The sequence below is a fragment of the Etheostoma cragini genome, chromosome 1 (assembly GCF_013103735.1).
Source record: "Etheostoma cragini isolate CJK2018 chromosome 1, CSU_Ecrag_1.0, whole genome shotgun sequence".
Classification (NCBI taxonomy): domain Eukaryota; kingdom Metazoa; phylum Chordata; class Actinopteri; order Perciformes; family Percidae; genus Etheostoma; species Etheostoma cragini.
In genome coordinates, this window is record NC_048407.1 from 17,905,991 (window position 1) to 17,924,864 (window position 18,874).

Consider the following 18,874-nt stretch of genomic DNA (forward strand, 5'->3'; position numbering starts at 1 on the left):
CCCCCCCCCCCCACACACACACACACACACACACACACACACACACACACACCCCTTTGTACTGTATCACAGATTTAAGTATGTATATTTTAAATAATAGTAATCTGTAGCAATATTCAGTGCAGCATGTTGCAACGTATGCCTGGTAAGGAAGATCGATGTAGTGTATCGCGAGTTACAGAGCAGCTGTTACCAGTGTAAATGTCTGAAACTGTAAACTGTTGTGCTCCTTTCAGTCTCTTTCCTCTCTTGGATTCACAAACATAATGTGTGTAAAAAAAGAAACCTCAATAAACTTTGGAATGTTCACAAAGAGCAGCAGAAAAACAACATTGTTGTTGAGCCACATGCAAATGTCGGAATTATGAGCCATCTTTCTCGTTCTTGCAATTCTGTAGAGAAAGGTTCAGGATGATAACTTCTCAGTAATAATTAAGCTGATGGCCTATTATGCTGTATTGCAAATCAACTATGTGTAGTATTTGGCAGTAGCTGAAGTGAAGAGTGTTGGCATGAGGCCAGCCTGTATTGCTGTACAGATGAACAGATGCAGGTGCATCATAACTTATCTGTGTCTGTCAGGGTAACAGAATGGATCAGCAACAATGGCAGGCATGTACTTGTAATTGTACAAGATGGCTCGCTCTAAACCTCTTTGTGAAGCAGGTGTTTTGAGTGTACACTTGTATGTGTTGAAGTTTTTTTTTTGTTTAAGATAATCTTTTGGGGAATTTTGGGCCTTTGTAACAGGACAGCTTAGACATGAAAGGGGAGAGAGAGGGTGAATGACATGCAGCGAAGGGTTGCAGGTCGGAAACAAACCACGGGCGCTGCAATGAGGACTCAGCCTCTGTATATGGACGCACGCTCTACCAGGTGAGCTGCTCAAGCTCCCTATGTGTTGAAGTTTCTGTTAAAAAAACATTTTACAAGTTTTCGGTCTTTTTTGGTTGAATTTTAATAATATAGGATTGAATTTGGATAATATAGGTCATTCATGACCTTTCCTTATAAGGCCTTTGTGTAAAACTAAAACAAGACACTTTTCATCTCCTATCAAGTTATTTGTTGCACATTCTCTGACACATTGCGACTCATCTGATATGATTAGCTGCATTCAGACTTGTTTATAACTAAGATAAAATTGTGCTGCTGTACTTTTATGTTGCTGTGATACTGTCAACTTTTGCAGTGTTTACCATTACTGTAGTTGTTTGTTTGCCACAGTTTTGTTTATCCCTTGAATTCCAGTATATTTCCAGGCTATTGGATGTTGTTTAGTTGTCATCAAAAGGAGCTTATCTATGAAAGTTCTTCTGTTTTGAAGGAGAACTGAATTCCAGCATTAAAAATTAAATGGTATATTGCAAAACATCACTTCTTAGATTTGGGGCAAGTGTTGGAGCAGATGTTCCTCCAGTGATCTGTAAATAAGTGGAATTGTAGATAAAGACACTGAGGAGGCTGTAAGATATTCAGGAAGGAGCCCAGCCCTGCTTCAAATCCACTCTAAGAAAATAGTGCAAAAGCAGTCAAAAACTGTTAAAGCGTTTTTGATTCTAGCATCTTGTTTTAGTTCTTCTTCCTCTCCCTTTCTCCTCAGACCCTCTCCCATTTCTGCTTGAACTGGGAGTGGGGGGGATAGAAAAAAAGACCTTGAAGAAGGCTGCGAGATTAAATTAATCGTTGGTGGGAGGAAAAAATATCACTAAAGTATGCATAAGTGTAAAAGAAATGAAAACAAACAAACATATGTTAAAGAATATCTTGAGTTTCCGAACATGTTTGAGTAAAACTAGATGCTTTGTGGGTTTTATCTCCTGTAGCTGTAGTTCCTGTTTGGGGGTGTGCTGCCCTCTGCATGGCTCACAATTTAATGAAATATATAGCAATTGTTCCTCAATCAGAACGAGTGCTTGTTTAAAATGCAAATCCCCTCTTGTCTGTGACATGCCATAATTAGACAGAACAATGATGCATTATTTCTGTGATCTTTCTCAGTGCTCATCAAGGGCTTTGAGAATAGGACAATGATTGACCACCTGGTCCTGCTACTGTAGCTACGTTTTTTTTAAATGCTGTCTTTAGAAAATCAATGTGTAATTGTATGAGCTGTGAGGGGTCAGGGGGACCTGTGACTTGCAAATGCTTAGGATTGTTCTTAAACTGTACAAAATGTTTTATAACAACTTAAGACAGATTATAGTTTCTTAGTATGATTACATTACTGTAAAAAAATAATTAAAAACTCATTTAAAAACATTTCTTGTTCATGTGTTTTATTCTGGTAGACCTACTGATGCAACATAGGTATCTTCATGTTTTTAATAGCTGTTATAAATGTCTCACATTAATTTAGTTTAAATCCCTCCTGCTATTGTGTCATGAAATGTGAGCGTCTACATAACGTGTTTGAGGGTCACAGTAGCACATTAGAAACAGCAAGCAGAACATATAACATATTTAACAAATATACAGTGTACTACACTCTTTTTCCTCCGTTTGTTATGTTTTGTAGCATTGAAAAACATTGTTTTTTTAAAAGAACTGGTGCATTTAACGTCTAAAAGCCAGTGGGGAAAAACTGTAGGCAAATCTCGGTGCCTACTTATCGAATAAGCTGTGATTAACAAAACAGGCCGTTTCTCAGAAGAATGACGCTTGGAGAAATGAACCTGCCTTGTCTCTTGAGGCAGTTTATAATTATTATATTGTGTCTTAATTGAACTTCATCGTAGCGCTCTCAACAGCACTGCTCCATGACCAGAGTCGCCTGATATATTCAGCTCATTCTGCTGCTTGGATAAATTAATTGGATTAAAAATTTGATCACCAGTTCCTTTGTGCATCGATGCTTGAATCTTATCGTAAACACATTGGTATGAATACAAACATATGTTTCCGACCCCCAACAAACACACACACACACACACACAGCCGACAAAATAAAAGACAAAGGAAGGCCACAAGCTTGGATACGTGCTTACGATAATGTGACCACAGAGCCTATTCACAGTTGTATATGAACTTTGTTTTTGTTCTTTTACTTGTAACTGATAATTATAATGTCAATATTCATATAGGAATATCAATATATTACGTACATTATTTATCTAAATTCCAACAGAAACCTCTCTGCCACCAGTTTATACATGTTGTACCATATATTTCTTCCTTATCACACTCCAAAGATGGGACAAATTGTGAATGATGATAGGAGTTTTAACGTGTTTGTGTGTGTGTGTGTGTGTGTGTGTTAAGGAGAGAAAGGGAGTATGTGTGTTGGAGGGGCTGCTTGTGACTGGTACAAGGGTGTCAGGAGCAGATGCAAATGAGTAGAGTGCAGCAGTGTAAAACCAAATCAGAGAAAAAGAAACGAGAGGGAGAGGAAGTGAGAGAGGATGAGGGAGTGTGTTGAGTTCACAGCCTGGGCTACTTTCACACCTGCAGCCACTGAGCTCGTTGTACACACACACACACACACACACACACGCACAGCAGATGACTACCGCATGACACGGCAACAACACACCACAGCACGCCACTTCTGTATCCCCTCAATCACAGTCTTACTAATCACATGCAAATTAATATCCTGTTGTCCTCAGGTCACATCCATCACGTTGATTCCTCAACATTCCTGTGATAATGTAGAAGAAGTGTGACAGCATTTATGCCGCACACATGAAATGCAAAGCCTCCTTTGGTCCAGCCTTAAAAGGTTTTCGTATGGCATCATACCACTTTTAATCAAATACATTAGCAAATGACCAAATTTGGTGCATATTTTCAATTTGAAATAAGTAATCAGAGCTTATATTTGCCACATCTCACATAACATACTGATTTTTAATCATGATGTTTTGGTTTTTATGTCCTGTGGAGTGGAAACTTTGTCATCTTTTTTAACGTAATGAGTGCAGAAAAACGAACTGCCATCTGCTTTTCTATTCATTAAGCATTCTTGGAAAATCTGTCCTCAAACTCAAGGATTGGATTGCGCCAGAGCATAATGCAAACATATCCTTTTGATCCTAAATTGAAATTTGATTAAAACTGTGAGTATAAAGTGTATCATTGAATTAAAGTAATTATTATTGCTTTGTGTCCAACATCAAAAGTACCTCCGAGTGAATTGACAGTGTTCCTGTAAGCTTCAGGAAAATGATTGATGCGCTTGAGTTAGTCACAGTGACTTGCATCACAGTCTTTGAGATTTAATTTCATTTGAATACATCCATAATCATTATCACCATTTTGAAAGGAAGCTATTACAACCATTTGCTAAGACTTCAAAATGTTTTACAACAGGCCCGAAACATCAAATATGAACATAGCTGAAAAGTCTTTAAATGCACTCATTAAGGCAATTGAATAATGTTGTGGTGTAGTGATCAGAAAGCAGCTTGTGTTCAATGACGGGTTAAATTATGGAGGTGTACTACCTTGAATGCAGATTCCTCTTTAGTTTTTTGTATATTTTGTCAGTAGCATTGCCACATGTCACACATAACTTTACACACACTATTAAAAACACTCAAAAAAAAGTTTTTACAGGAACTTTTTCAATGACGGTTGTCTGAGGGTTATTGACAGTAGAGAGAGAAATGAATAGCATTGTGTTCTCTGTCATTAAAGACTCACATTTACATTTGAGCAAATGAATAGCCTTATCGCTTTGCAGGATGTTAAAATGGTAGATTAATGTCTGTTTGATTTGAAATTAAATACACATTCAAGAATCAAATATATCTCCACTATCTATCTGCTTTCAGTCAAATGTAAAAGCTAAACAAAAACTCTGTTGATAGCAGGAATAGTTTATGCTTCACCATCGTGTGGGGATTTATAATGTACATAATCATAATGCAAACCTGGAATTTGGGATTTAGCTCAACATACTAACCTGCTCTATGCCACGTTAAAACATTAGCATTGTCTCATCATGTGTTGAGTGATACCTATTTGAATTGCTTTATTAGTGCTGTCAAACAATTAAAATATTTAATTGCGATTTATCCCATAAATGTCATAGTTAACTTGTTAATAATCGCAATTAATCATACATTTTTATCTATTCTAAATGTCCCTTGATTTCTTTTTCTCTCATTATTTTTTCTCATTTTAATGCTCTTATCAACAAGGAAAAGTGGATCGGCTTGCTATGTGCAAATGTTTTTTTTAAATTGAAAACAAATTGGCATATTGCCTACTTGGAGCAAAAACTCTCTCACACAATGTTACACTGTCAAACGACGAGGGGGCGGAGAATTCGCATTAGCTGTGTGCTTGGCCATCAAGTGGTATTTCAGACTGGACGTGCTGCGATGATAGCTCAGTTCACAACGACAAAACACACAGATCACTTTGGTCTTGTCAATGGAACCATTTGGGAACTTTTAAAAAGTAAACTTTCCATTCAGAATCTTATTGGCATCCATTATGGTGTCTCACGCTCGCCATCCACTCAAAACTTCACGTTGCTACTCTTTGGCCCCAAGCCCAAACAAGTGTCTGCGGCGTGCCTTTTTTTTTTGTTTCAAAATTCATAAAAATTCGTATGGGAAAAGTACAGTATTACAGCATTTTCTGTCAGCATTTATTTCCTCTGTGGGAAGATTGGCAGGAACAAGTCCTTCAACAAGAATTGATTAGTCAAAAATAACCAGTAACCATTTTGATGATCAATAAATAGATTTTTCAAGCAAAAAGGCCAAACATCCATGGTTCCATCTGGAAATGTGAGGATTAATGCTATATTTGGTCAGGAACGTGATTCTGTGGCCCTATCCCAAAGTCCAGACTCACAGACTTTGGTGCGCATTCTCGCAAAATCGTAAGGGCTTAAGGTTGTCCCAATGTCGAATTTCAAACGGCGTGAGGGTTTGAGTCCACACTTACCGAGCCCTTTCCGTGAGTCTGCACTGAGGCAGACGTTTACCCACAGTTCAAAGCATATACCGCGGAGACCATAGGGAAATCCGGAAATTACAAAAGGTAAACAACATTAGGACACATGACCATGGAACGGACCAGTTGTTCAACTTGTAAAACAAGAGTTTGAAAAAATGTGGTATCTGGCAGCCATCTCCTGTGTCTTGGCCATGTGGAAAGTAACAAACTTAAAAGGAAAACACCCAAACAGCAACATCTTTGCTATTAAACGTTGCCAAGGAAACATGTGATCTCGTGAAGTGGTGTCCCAATCCCATTTATACCTTTCTCAGCCCGTGTGTTACTCACTCACTCACTTCGCACCTGAGATCAAATAAGTCTGTGAGTCTTTATTCCTTAACGCTCAGTTGGTCAGCTGCTCAGAGATCAGCGGTATGATGCCATGTTTCTACTGTATGGTACGGCTCTGCTCGACTCGCCTTGTTGGTACCAGTACTTTTAACTTGCTTGTCGTTTTCCACTAGGTATGCCCTCAGTGTAGATTGGATTCTCACCTGATTACCAAAGCGAAGCTGCACGAAAGGGGACACTCTTGGAATTCTTCCATTTCATTGGCAACCAAACATAGGAACATCTGCACTTTGTTAATTTCATGACTATGTGGACAGTTTAGTGGGCTGCCATTATTAATATATTTTTTTTTTTAATCTGGGTGAACAAAATAAGGTAACTTTTGACAATAGCATGGCTATTAAAAAAAGCACAGGTTTGTGCAGAATGTTTACATGTCACAGAAACATCCTGCACATCTTAAACAATGCGTCTGTAAAAAGCTCCAGCACAAGGCCTTAAGTAACCGACTGATATGCTCTGAATAAAGCTTCCAATGGGTCTATCCAACTCTGTTCCAGAAAAAAAAAGAAAATGCTTCCCTTATATCCTTGCGGACTCACTCACCCTAAAGGATTATTTACTTTAGAAATAATTTTTCAGGTACTAAATGTCAAGTTGACCCATCCCCCCTATGAACCTTTTTTGAACTCCAACAGTAGCTGCAGATATACCTCATCAGGTAAAAGAGAAAATTTCTCATAACTTTAGCAGTAAACTGAAAAGGTTGTTCATTAGGACATAAGAAATATCTAACCATTAACCTTTTCTCATATATACTGTATAGTATAGTAATTTTAGGCTTTCAGCCCAGTGAAAAATCATATAGTTTTGAAGTTGTTCTAGAACACATAAACCATATTGATATTCAGACAGGAAAAGAATTCAATATGTCATTCCCAAACATTTCCTCCAGAGAATCACTCCTTTCTCTATAATTTCCATAGAAATTTTGTGTGCAAATGCGGTAATAGACACATTTATAACATCAAAAGGATTCAATTTTCTTTTCAATCACGTAACAGTATGAATAGCTTTTTCCATTGAATCTAACAACGAGAGGCCATTACCACATGCTAAAGGATGGTTTGCCGCCACTTGCTTTTATGAAAGTGTGTCAAACAATTTTTCATGTCTTACATTTGTTCTAACCGCACGGGGCCTGTCAAACAGGTTTATTTCTAATTTGTCAGGGGAAGGTCATAAATATTTTCAATTGGTGTATGCAATCATCAGTGATACATATATGGACTGTATGTACAAATGCACCCTTTAATGCAGACTTTTTTATTTTTGTCTCTTTAATACATTAACTCCTCTCCCAAAGAGTTCCTAAAGCACTGTGATGACAACTAGAGTCAGTTAATTGCAGCTGGTAAATTGTTTGGAAATGATGACATGCAAAGCAAGACTGTGATTGCTACACACTGAGCATTTTGCTGGCTGGGGATGTGGCCAGTGTTCAAATAGATGGGTGATAAAAGCAAATATTTTCACCTCAGTCGTGTAATGGCTCCGGTTGGAGCACTTTGTAGAAAAGGTTTGCAATAAATGGCTGGAAAGGGGTGAGTTCCTCATCTTTCAAGCATATTGTGGCTGTACCATTGCGCTCAGGCTTTTTGTGCTGCTGCACTGGAATCATTTCACATGAAGCAATCTAAGTGTATGATCAACATGTACAAGAGAAAGGAGAGGAAAAAAATATTAACTGTAGACCGAGCCGTTTCACTATAGAGTAATTTATTTATTATTGTATTTGCATAATTTAATGATGGAAAAATATTAGGCAACCTTACCAATTATATTAGAATATACTTTGTTCTCTTTTGTGTTTTATTAAAGCTCCATTGTGTCATTTGTTGAGTTAATTCTTAGCAAAAACCTTTTTGTCCGTTCACAAACATGTGCTCCTTCATGTGTAATCACTTCCACCGACTAATCAAAGTATTCTCGTAAGCGTAAAATGCCATTTAAAATACTTGTCATGGAGTGACTTGCTCTTATGTATTAGTATATTATTATTTCACTTAATCAAGTTTCGCCAAAATCAATCATTTTTAATTTTTGTCAAACAGTTTTCACATATTTAATTGATATATCTTGTCATTATGTGATAAAACACAGGTGCCTACCCACAATGTTATCCTCACTTCTCAACTGCCTTTAGCAGTTTAACAAACACTTAACTGTCCTGCTCTTATTAGAAATGTGAAGTAATCGCACACCCATGCCTTCATTCAGTAAGTTATTTATTAAGTCATGGCGGTGGGCTGCTGCAGAATGTTACACTGATGTATGAAGCTGCCAATTAATTTCATTTTAACTTGTTTTAAGGTGCCGGAGCAGTTCCGAATCGTTCCAGCTGACTTTAACTCCTGGTTGAATAAAAGAATGCAGCTTTGTTGTGTGATGAGATCCCGTCCCCAAGCGTTAATAAACCACCGAAACCGGACTTGGTACAGAAATGGACTCAGCTGTCTCAGTGTTTGTATGCTTCCCCGCTGCAGACAACATGCCTGACAAAGAGCTCCAAAAATATAATCAAATAATTTCTATTGCCTTTTTCATTTGCTTGTAAAACGGAACCAAACCATTCAGAGACAGTCCTACAGTCAAAGTCCTGCACAGGCTCACATTCATATCTCCACATTATTGTTAATCTTAGTCTATATACCTGACGTTCTATTTCCAGGATTACTCCGTTTCCAACGGATTTCAATCATTAAGGCGAGATATCCTTTACCGTGGTCTTGCTTTGAGTTGACATTGTCAATTTATTTGGACAATGGTTAACCTTTTTTCAGATCTCTTCAACGTAAATCTATACAAAGCTAGCTAGACTACATGTACGATCTGAGCTTTCTGTTGCACGACTAAAACAACCTTTAAACGTACAAATGTTCCACCAAAACAAGTTCCCTCCCGAGGCTACTTTGGAGAGGCAATGTTGCTCCATACGCCGCTTAGCGCCCCCCAACATCATTGTGATTCGGGCTGCACAATTAATCGCAATTGTATCGATGTTACAATATGGACTAGTGCAATAGGAAAATAGCAGAGGGGCACAATATTTGTTTAAGGCAAAATATGGGTCAAATCATTCTGAATGAAGTATTGTGGTGCTGCAGAGACGTCCCGCCTACAAATCCTGTCCTACAGACTTCAGAAAACATATTTGGTACAGAGCCTTGCGAAAATCACACTATAATCATTTTAATTTTTTAAGATGTAATATTAGTCTATTGATTTAATTTATCTACCTTTCCCTTCAATATAGTAAATCAGATCGCAATTGCAATATCAGTCAAAATAATCACAATTATATATTTTCCTCATGTCGTGTAGCCCTAACTATGATTGTTGTAAATAAAGGTCAATAAACCAGAGCATGTTTTTCCCCATCCTAAAATGCTGTGTGGATTCACCAGATCCTCCTCCACAGCACTGTGAGGGAAGGTCAGGCATCGAGAGACTGCTCGGCCCTATACTGTTAGTGGAAATTGGTTTACAATCCATATATTGATTGATATCAATGAACCAGTGTAGGCCAAGTGGCTAGAATTCCACTGCTATAACCTTATTGCTAAACTAGCAATTTCCAAAGTTGCCCTCAGGTGAAGCTTCTTAACGGCAGGTAAAAACAAGCAGCTAGCAAAACCATGTGTACGTGGCCAATCTCTCGCTCCCATGATCAACCATACCTTTGCGGATTGAATTGGTGGACATCCTGTGGAGTGGAATTAGCCACAATATTTCTGCCTTGTTCCATGACTTTACAATAGTATAAGGTGCCAGTAGCGTTTTTTTATGTGACACAGTGTATCGCCAAGAATATCAAAAAGGGCAATAACTCATATAGAGTACCAGTGTAAATATTGTTTTCTTTTTCTGGTCACTTATTGACAGGATGTCACTAATGAAAATGTCATTCTTTAAAGTCACAATCAGCTAATCTGTTTGTATGGACTCAATATTAGTATACTACCATTGTTTTGTGTCTGAGAAGATTAGCCTGGGGACACTGTTGACATTTGTCAAGTTCCTTCATCTCAAGTTGATGTAACAGTTGTGGATTTATAAATCTTACATTGATTTTTAGATAAGCACTTACATATATAGATTTTCTTTTCTGCATATTTTTTCAATGTGGTTTGCAAAACAATATTTATTCCATTGCTCAAAACATGTCCATATCCACCAGTATGGATTCTATGAAGTCTACAGAGAATTGGTAGGATAAGGGAATATCATTGCTTCCCAATTACACAGTTGGAGCCAATTTACTCATTTATTTATGCGTCCCAGTGCGGCTCAGATATGAAGTTCCCTGTGGATGCATCTTCTTCAATATTATCCGTATCTATTCTTTTTTTGATCAAATAACTCATTGAATAAGAACGATGTCCCAGTGCATTGATGTAGTGCAACGCAAACTAAAGACAGACTGTGAATGACTGTAGCAGTGTTTTATGTGAGCAATACGGTTTCCATAATTGCATGAAACATCTCAATATCCAGACGCAGACCCAACTGAAGCATGGAACCGCGATCTGCTGAGAAACAGCTGGTCTTGTCAAACATACTTAAAAGTGACAATGTCCTTTGTGAAAAATAGGGCTTGCGGATGGTAATGAATTCTAAGTGATATAGAGGGAAATAACAAAGGCACATCCAACTCAATTTTTCATGTTGCTGTATGATCTTATTAAATGGCGCTGTAATGACAGAACATTGTTAACACTGCAATAAAAAGTGCAGACTACTTGTTCTACATTGTTCTGCATATTATATTGTTAGTCAGTATGTTGACTTTGTATTGATATTTGTTTTGCATTGTGTCACAGCAGATGTTTTTACAACACACTCAGGACATTTGTATAGGCATTTATTTCCATTTTCCAAGAGGAGGTTTATGATTTTGCAACAGGAAATATTTTATTTCCAGGCTACTTTGGTTTGTTCTGCCCCATGAGACAGGCTTAATGGAGCTAAGGGGAAACATGAATGCCATTGCACCTGACAGCGTGTTGACTTTAATTCTCATTGTAGTGACAAGGGAGGTATTTCAGACTGGGAAATTGTGTCTTAGGTCTCCTGCATGCTGGTTATTATTGATTCATAGCGAACAGAATGAACTCCTTGTAAATGTCTAAAAATGCATTTAAGTGTCCATTCTCCTTCCCTAAAATCACAGCTGCAGCTATCTGCTTTTGTCACTTCCAGTCCTGCGCTCTGCCAGCTCAGCTTTTAAGGCTCTGGCATGCAGGATGGAGCTTATATTTAACAAAGATGACAGGTTGAACAGTAATGCAGTTGTCTGGGCTTTTATTTCATACTTTGGATTGGATTTTGAAAACCACAGCACATTAGAATGAGGTGCTTTCCGACAGGCCCGAGCCCACATTAAAAAGTTGAACTGCAGCAGTGCATACCCGATGCAACAAAACAAATTAAAAAGCCTTGTTTCTCGGTCTGAAAGAGTTCTGCAGGTTAAAACTAAATGTGGACAAATGTTTTTGAAAGTTTGGGTAATTACTTCATTGATGTTGTTTATTAAAACGAGATATTTTCTGAATGTTCCATGCTATTTTTAGAGCAGTTGTGGTGGAAGACATGGTTTTGAATTCCATTGATTAATCACCTAATGGGTTTTTGTCTGTGCATGCAGTATTAGAAAATATAGCCTTATTCTGTCTTTATTGGGGAAATGCTGAAAGTTCCTTTCCACTCTCCCTCAAGTGAGTTGTCAACTAAGACAATTGATGCTTTTTCAGATAACTTTAACACATGTACAATTTGTGTTTGCAGAAACTAAATCACAACTGCAGTACTCTTAAAGAAATACCTAAAATATACAGTACTATATACTAAAAAAAACAACTATTAATAAACAGTATGTCATCGTTATTGGTGTGTTTAAGAATTACAGCTGTTACTCCTGTTGACTTGAATTATAAACTTCGAAAAAAGATTACAATTTCAAGAACACCGTTTGTTACCATTCCCTGTAATTTCTGGTCATAATTGTATATTGTTGTATAGCAGCTAATGGAGCCAAACAGCAGGCTTTGAGATCACCTCAAAAGGACCTTCCAGTTTAATAAGAGCACAGAGGTTTACTGGTTACCAAAAGCTGAGGGCAAAGAGAACGTGGCTGCCAGGCAGCTGGGCCTCTTCACATTCACTTATCGGGACACCCGCAAAAGCAAGCCCACACTACAGCTGGAAACCATCAGGATGAAAAGTTAAGACTATGGGCCTTCCCTCCATGTGCCCAAAGACTGTCTTGGCACAGTTGTTTATTTGCTCATGTAAATGTGTCATTCTTAATTTATTCTTCTCATTCTCTAAAGATAAAGGAATTAACCAGACATTTTATGTTACCGAAAATCCTATTTATTTGATTTAGCCTTTTGATTGATCAGTCATGAAAACACATCTGTCACAAGATTGATCTTATCCTCTAGACAATTTCCCTTGCTTTGATTATTTGATTTGACCTGAAGCTACAGTATATTACTGCCCCTTTTTTATGATACGTTTAGATTTCATTTTAAAACATACGTGTAAAATAACAACTTGAGTTTGCTGTTTTTTAAGTCACTGACCAAAAGAAAACACCTTTAAAAGAAGCAAAAGTCAAATTTCTGGGATGAAGGATTGAGTAGAAGAAATAAAGAAACAACCAATACAGAAACCAGAAACAGATAATGATCCAGTTTTGGGGGCAATGATGAATGAGAATAGCCAACAACAATTGCTTCAATAGGGAAATAGGAAATTACTAAGTATCCTCTGCCTAGTCCATTAATGTGGCTGGGACATGAACCAAGACTTCCTGAATTGACAGGAAGCCATACACGTGTTGCCACTGAGTGATGGAGTGTGTACAGGAAAAGGGCGGGGTTGGTGGAGGCTTGTGGACCTGGCATGCCCAGACAAAAACATTGTGTAATGAGCGCTACTCAGTTTGTTTAGAGCCTGCGATGGCCATTCATCCACACCAGTCAGGCCTCCATGGCAGTGATTAGCATTGTCATCCTCATTTCCAGGCCCTCTATGCAGATGGCTCGCATGCTGAAGGTGCCAGCATAAGAGTGGCTGTTCTCTCTCACATAATCACTCTCTGGCCTCTGCTCTCATCTGTCCTCTTTATTTCCATAAAAAAGTATTCACGGAAAATTTGTATGGCCATTTTATGTTCCTTCATTATAGCTCTGGATTATCAAGAATAGACATGCCAGCGCATATGCACTGACGAATGTTTCTGCGCTACTGGTGACGCAATTGTGGTGTTTCTTTTGAGTTACTCATATTGGCATGGCCAACATTTGATCTTTTTAATCAAGTGAAATCAGCTTTATGTTGCAATATAAAAACACATAGCTGTAGAAGATGACAGTTTAGCGCAGCAGAGGGAGAGGTCTGCCTGGGGCACTACAGGGCTGCCGTGGGCTTTTTGCGGCTTCTGTAGATATAGACAGGAAATAGGCCCCACTACAAGGCCCGTGGAGAAGAAAGTACTGCAGACAAACAGAATATGGCATGTCAGTTTGATACCACATCACCATGCACAAATGTCTGATAAACTAATTTAGAACCTTAGACAATGACCTTTGACTTTGTCTTGCATAGCCTTGTTTTGTTCATTTACACGTCTACTGCCTCTTCCTCTTCTCTCCTCTGCTCTCCTCACCTCTCCGCTCATCTCAAAGCCAAGATGATAGGCCTAATAATTAAAGCATTTCTGTATGGGTTGGAGAGCTCCAAAGCATCTGTGTGTATCAGACTCCTGACATGATACAGAGGGACAGCACAATTATTAAATATCCATCATGCCACGCCACATCAGTTCTAATGCAATCAGAAACACATGAGTACGTCGGCTGAGTCCCCTTCCATCCACAATGATTAAAGAAGTCTTTAATTTCAAAGACAAATAAAAAATGCAGGATCATTTTATCAAAAATGTAAATGACCTGTCTCTTTGCATGACACTTACCGGTGACAGAGCTGAGGCTAATACGAAAATCTGTATACTACTGTGAACAGCAACTACGTTCTCTTGATGGCCTTTATTCTAATGAGATGTTAGTGTCCTATGGTCTAGACGTTCTTTACTTGTCCTTCTCCTTTATCCAGCATGTTTGAAGGTTTACTATGGCAGACTATGGCAGGGGAGGACAATGTTTGTCATCTTGGAACTGAAAGACAATTAAGTAATGCAATACAGAGGACTTTGTCAACCTATTGTACGATATTAACTCCCCTGTGAAACTGTACTGAACTGTATTGTGTTTACAAACTAAACTGCAGATTGTGTGTGGAATGTTGTTTTTTTTTAATAAACTTGGAGTTGACAAATCATAGTATTTACTGATCTTTACCTGACCATTGTGAAGGTTGCTACCTAAAAGTGACATTTAGATAGCAACCTTATATAAGTCTGCACAAGATATAGAGAGTGCTTTCATTTAACAATTGATTAGATGCCGTTTTAGTTTTCAGACTCCTTTCTTAATTATCCTCAATAACTTGAAATACTGTAGGTTAATAATTATACTTGTCGTCGTCACTGCTTAGATAATAATTATGAAATGTTTTTTTCACAATTTTTCTAAAGATGCAAATATCCCAAGTATATGTATAATTAGTGAATAACCATTATTTATAATCTGATACTCCCAATGACATGTCAACCTTCTTTAGCAACCTTACATACTGGAAAATAGATTTAATCTCTTTTACAAATTTCAAACGAACATTCTCGGGAGCAAGCCAGTTAAGAATGGAAGTTTTGAAAAAAGGTTTTAAGTAAATAATTTTGCAACAATATGCCCTATTTAGATTTTTGTGAGGAATAAAGTACATATCAGTAATTTTACTCGGCTTAAAACGATATTTGAATTTGACAGCAAAGGCAAAAGGATATACGACAATATAGATAGAACTGGGGGATGTCAGAACTGGCTCACATTCAACGCAGCCCACCACCTCCATTGCTCTCATGTTTATGCAGTGAAAGACTGAACTCTTTTGATTCTTCAGTAAAGCTTTTGATTTGGCTTTTGAGTGTCTGCTGGCACCCTTTCAACACTCTACTTCAGGTTCAGGAATCCACTTATCAAGCTCAGGTGGGGCAGGGCATGGGTGTGAGTCTGGATGACAAATGTTTGGAGCTGGTAAAATGATTATTTGGGGAGCTGCATCACCTTTTTTGAGTTAAGACAGTTTTCCAAGGTCCCTTCGCTTGTCCTGGTGTTACCCGGCAACCCACAACCCTTCTCTTGATGTACGCGTAAGTGCTGTGTCTGCCAAACAGAAGCACTGGAAGCAAAGGCTGATGAATACATTACTTATTCACACAAACTTGATTTAGACATAAACAACTTTAAAGTGCATGTTTTTGTACAAGAAGATCAGGAAGTGCCTTGTCAACAACTCCAAGCTGTCCTTAATGAAAGTTTCTCCAAAGTTTCAAAAAATCCTATTTTTTACAAAAGCTTTTTCACAATAATGTCAGGAGAAGGGCTCTAACTCTCAACTTTTCTTTGTAATCATGTATTCTACCAGCTATTATGAGGGTTAAACAAGTGACCCGTGAAGACTACTCACACTTTTGTATGGAGCAAGATTAGGTCTACATATGATGGATGTGAAATAGATATATGCAAGATTGTACTAATTTCTGGCTTTCTTGTACAAACAATACCAAATCATTTAATTAACAACCCTAACCCTAACTAAAATGCTCAAAATTTTGATATAGTTTCTGTCATATTTAACTTCCCCATCTCTTCTTATTGTTGCTACCTGTTTATCCTTCCTCCACCTTTAACTTGAGCGGCCAAAAAGTGTCCCCTCACGGTGTAACAGTTTTTAACCTCAGTGCATGGGTTTGTTAATGAAACAAAGCTTTCACAGAGGGAATCTGAATATGCCATTTGTATTAATTTCCTCCTTTTAGATCTCGTGTCTAAAAGTCCTCCTTTTAGACAAGAGATATCTTTTTTTACTAAAATTAAACTACCTTGCAGATGTGTTGTATTGTTAGGACGCTTCTCCTTCTCAACATTAGACCTACAACTAAGAGTGGGAATGCTATGTCCTGTTGATTAGGGATGTGAAAACAATGAATGGAAACCGTCCCATGTAGCGAGGGGCTGCTGGGGTCAAACACAGGGGTGCTGTTATTCAGGATGGTCCCAGACTACATTAGCCAGCACCTCACCTAGAGATCCCCCAAATGATCTACTGAGCCTGTCAACTCCATCGTGGAGGTGAGGGGTGCAGGGTAGAAAGTCAGTTAGCATGACGAGAAAGCCATACAGATAAATCACAATTCACTCAGGGAGCAGTCACACTCAATGACATATTCACTGGCTGGCTCTACAGCTCATTTGATAACGCTCTTGCCACGTCATTCATTTCTCTGAAGGATGAAAGGGAGACTGAGAATGTCATCAGCTCACTGAGGCAGGGACGCCAGTGACTCAGAATAAAGAGGGAAGGAGGTGCCTCATAATTAATTAAGTTTTTTTTAACCCTGCTACAGCCAGAGAGACATCCCACTATTTTCGGGGGTCTTTCAATTAGACATGCGTTGTAATTAAATGCTATGTCACAGTGCTGTTGGGGCTTGCCAGATTTATGGCCCAGGATAAGTTACTGCTATTCATTATTATGATGGATAACACAGCATGAAAGGAATATTGTTAGGGTCCCTTTAGGAAAGCTGACACACTTGCATTATAATAGAAATATCTCTTACTTCTGTCACCTCTCCTGTTTGCCGTACAGAAACTGGTATCTTTCAGACCTAGGTTGGCAACTTTGGTACAAAGACGATCAGTGACAGTTTGACCCAAGTCTCTGAAATTTCATTGATAACATACATCTACCACAATAACTTATTTAGTTGTATAAATTATTCACAAATCCATACATAAACAGTGGTTCTCCAGCCTTTTTACACACTTTAATGAATTGACCAAGTGGTACAACAATTGAAATTCACAATGGTTGCTCCTTAGATGTAATCTTGTATCAAAGACAGCAGTCATCTCTTGGTCACTCTCTTTTCTTAGTAGTAAAGGACTTGAGTGAGAGACACTGAATGAGGGTGGCTCCAGGTACTTACTACAGTATGTGGCTTACTGTGAAGTCAAAGAAGCTTGAACATGTGCCAGCACAACAGAGGCAAGGCACAGACATCTTTGGACATGTCTTCAGGACACAATGTTGTCATCTTGACTGCACAACCTTTGTGTTGGATGTACTTTCAAGTCTAGAAAGCCCATCTCACTTCAGAAAAGCCCATACTCTCTATTAGTGTCCGTCTGTATAGCCTGAGATCATAATCGCAGTGCTGTTTTACTTTGTCTAGATCTCGTAGATCACAACACTGTACAGTTTTAAGCAGCTCCATATTAGATATGTGTTCTTTACATAACAGTGCATTTGGTCCTCATTAGTTCCTCAGAGTTCTCTCTTTTCCGATTTCTCTCCCCTTCTCTTGGCTTCAAATAACTCCCCGTTGTTGGCTACGGCCGCTGAACAGGCCACACGTTGTAAACAGCCGCGGCGGCTTGCCTGATCCACCGGTAACGTTAGCCGTTAGCAGGGTTAGCATGGCGTCATTAGCCAGGACCCATCCAGATCACTTTACTGGCTGTGTCTCAATTATTTTTGTGGCTAACCAACTCATGTACTCCAGCTATATAATTCAATGTGAGTACACAAATGCTGAAATGAAATGTAAATAAAAAAAGCCTAGGATATATTTATATATTTTTAAATGTACCTCTGGGAAAACTCCTTCACATGTTTTCAACAATAACTGATTAAAAGAGTTAGGGAGAGGGGAAGTGTGATGGACATACTCACAGAGTGACGGCTGACTCATTGTGAATGGGTCCAGCAGGCTCCATCCCACATGCTATTATTCTACAAACTGAGGTCAGTTGCATTCAATAACTTATTCTATGTTTTTTGCCATGAAGACGGCAATAGCAGCGGAAACATTGGTACATATACAGGTTTGCTTCTCATGCTTAACAACATACAGATGTGTTAATAACAATTAAAACTGTGGACAAATGTCAGAAGTGTGGCCCTGCGCTGTCGCCGCTCTGTCTCTGTTTACTGGAGGGCCGTGTGTCAGTGAATGGGGGCGGGGCTGCGCCGAGAGTGAGAGTAGAGAGCCAAACACAAGCACAGCTTTACAGAAGAAATGGGCATGCAACATTAAACCATATCCAGAGGTGGGTAGAGTAGCCAAAAATTGTACTCAAGTAAAAGTACTGTTACTTCAGAATTATTTAAAGTAAAAGTAAAAGTAGTCATCCAAATATTTACTTGAGTAAGAGTAAAAAAGTACTTGATGAAAAAACTACTCAAGCAGTGAGTAACTGTTGAGTAACGTCTGATTTGTTTCTTAACAGAAGCATCAATCAGACTGACAAAGACACAAAATAATCATATTTAGGCAAATTATAGTTCATCCAATCAATAAAATAAATTAATCTATTAATTATAAATTAGCTTACTTGAGAGACTTGTCACATCAAATTTGGATGGTTACTGCATG

At 38.3% G+C, this 18,874-nt stretch overlaps 1 long non-coding RNA gene across 1 annotated transcript in view; it reads right to left on the reverse strand.

Moving 5' to 3' along the window:
• LOC117946188 overlaps positions 1–5,468 on the reverse strand; it is a 7,402-nt gene extending 1,934 nt beyond the window's left edge. Inside the window, exons 1-2 of the long non-coding RNA XR_004656985.1 lie at positions 5,255–5,468; positions 3,546–3,547 (exon numbers count right to left, since the gene is read on the reverse strand). This is a non-coding gene — a long non-coding RNA (uncharacterized LOC117946188). The remainder of the gene's footprint in view (positions 1–3,545; positions 3,548–5,254) is intronic.
• Positions 5,469–18,874: the final 13,406 nt, after the last annotated feature.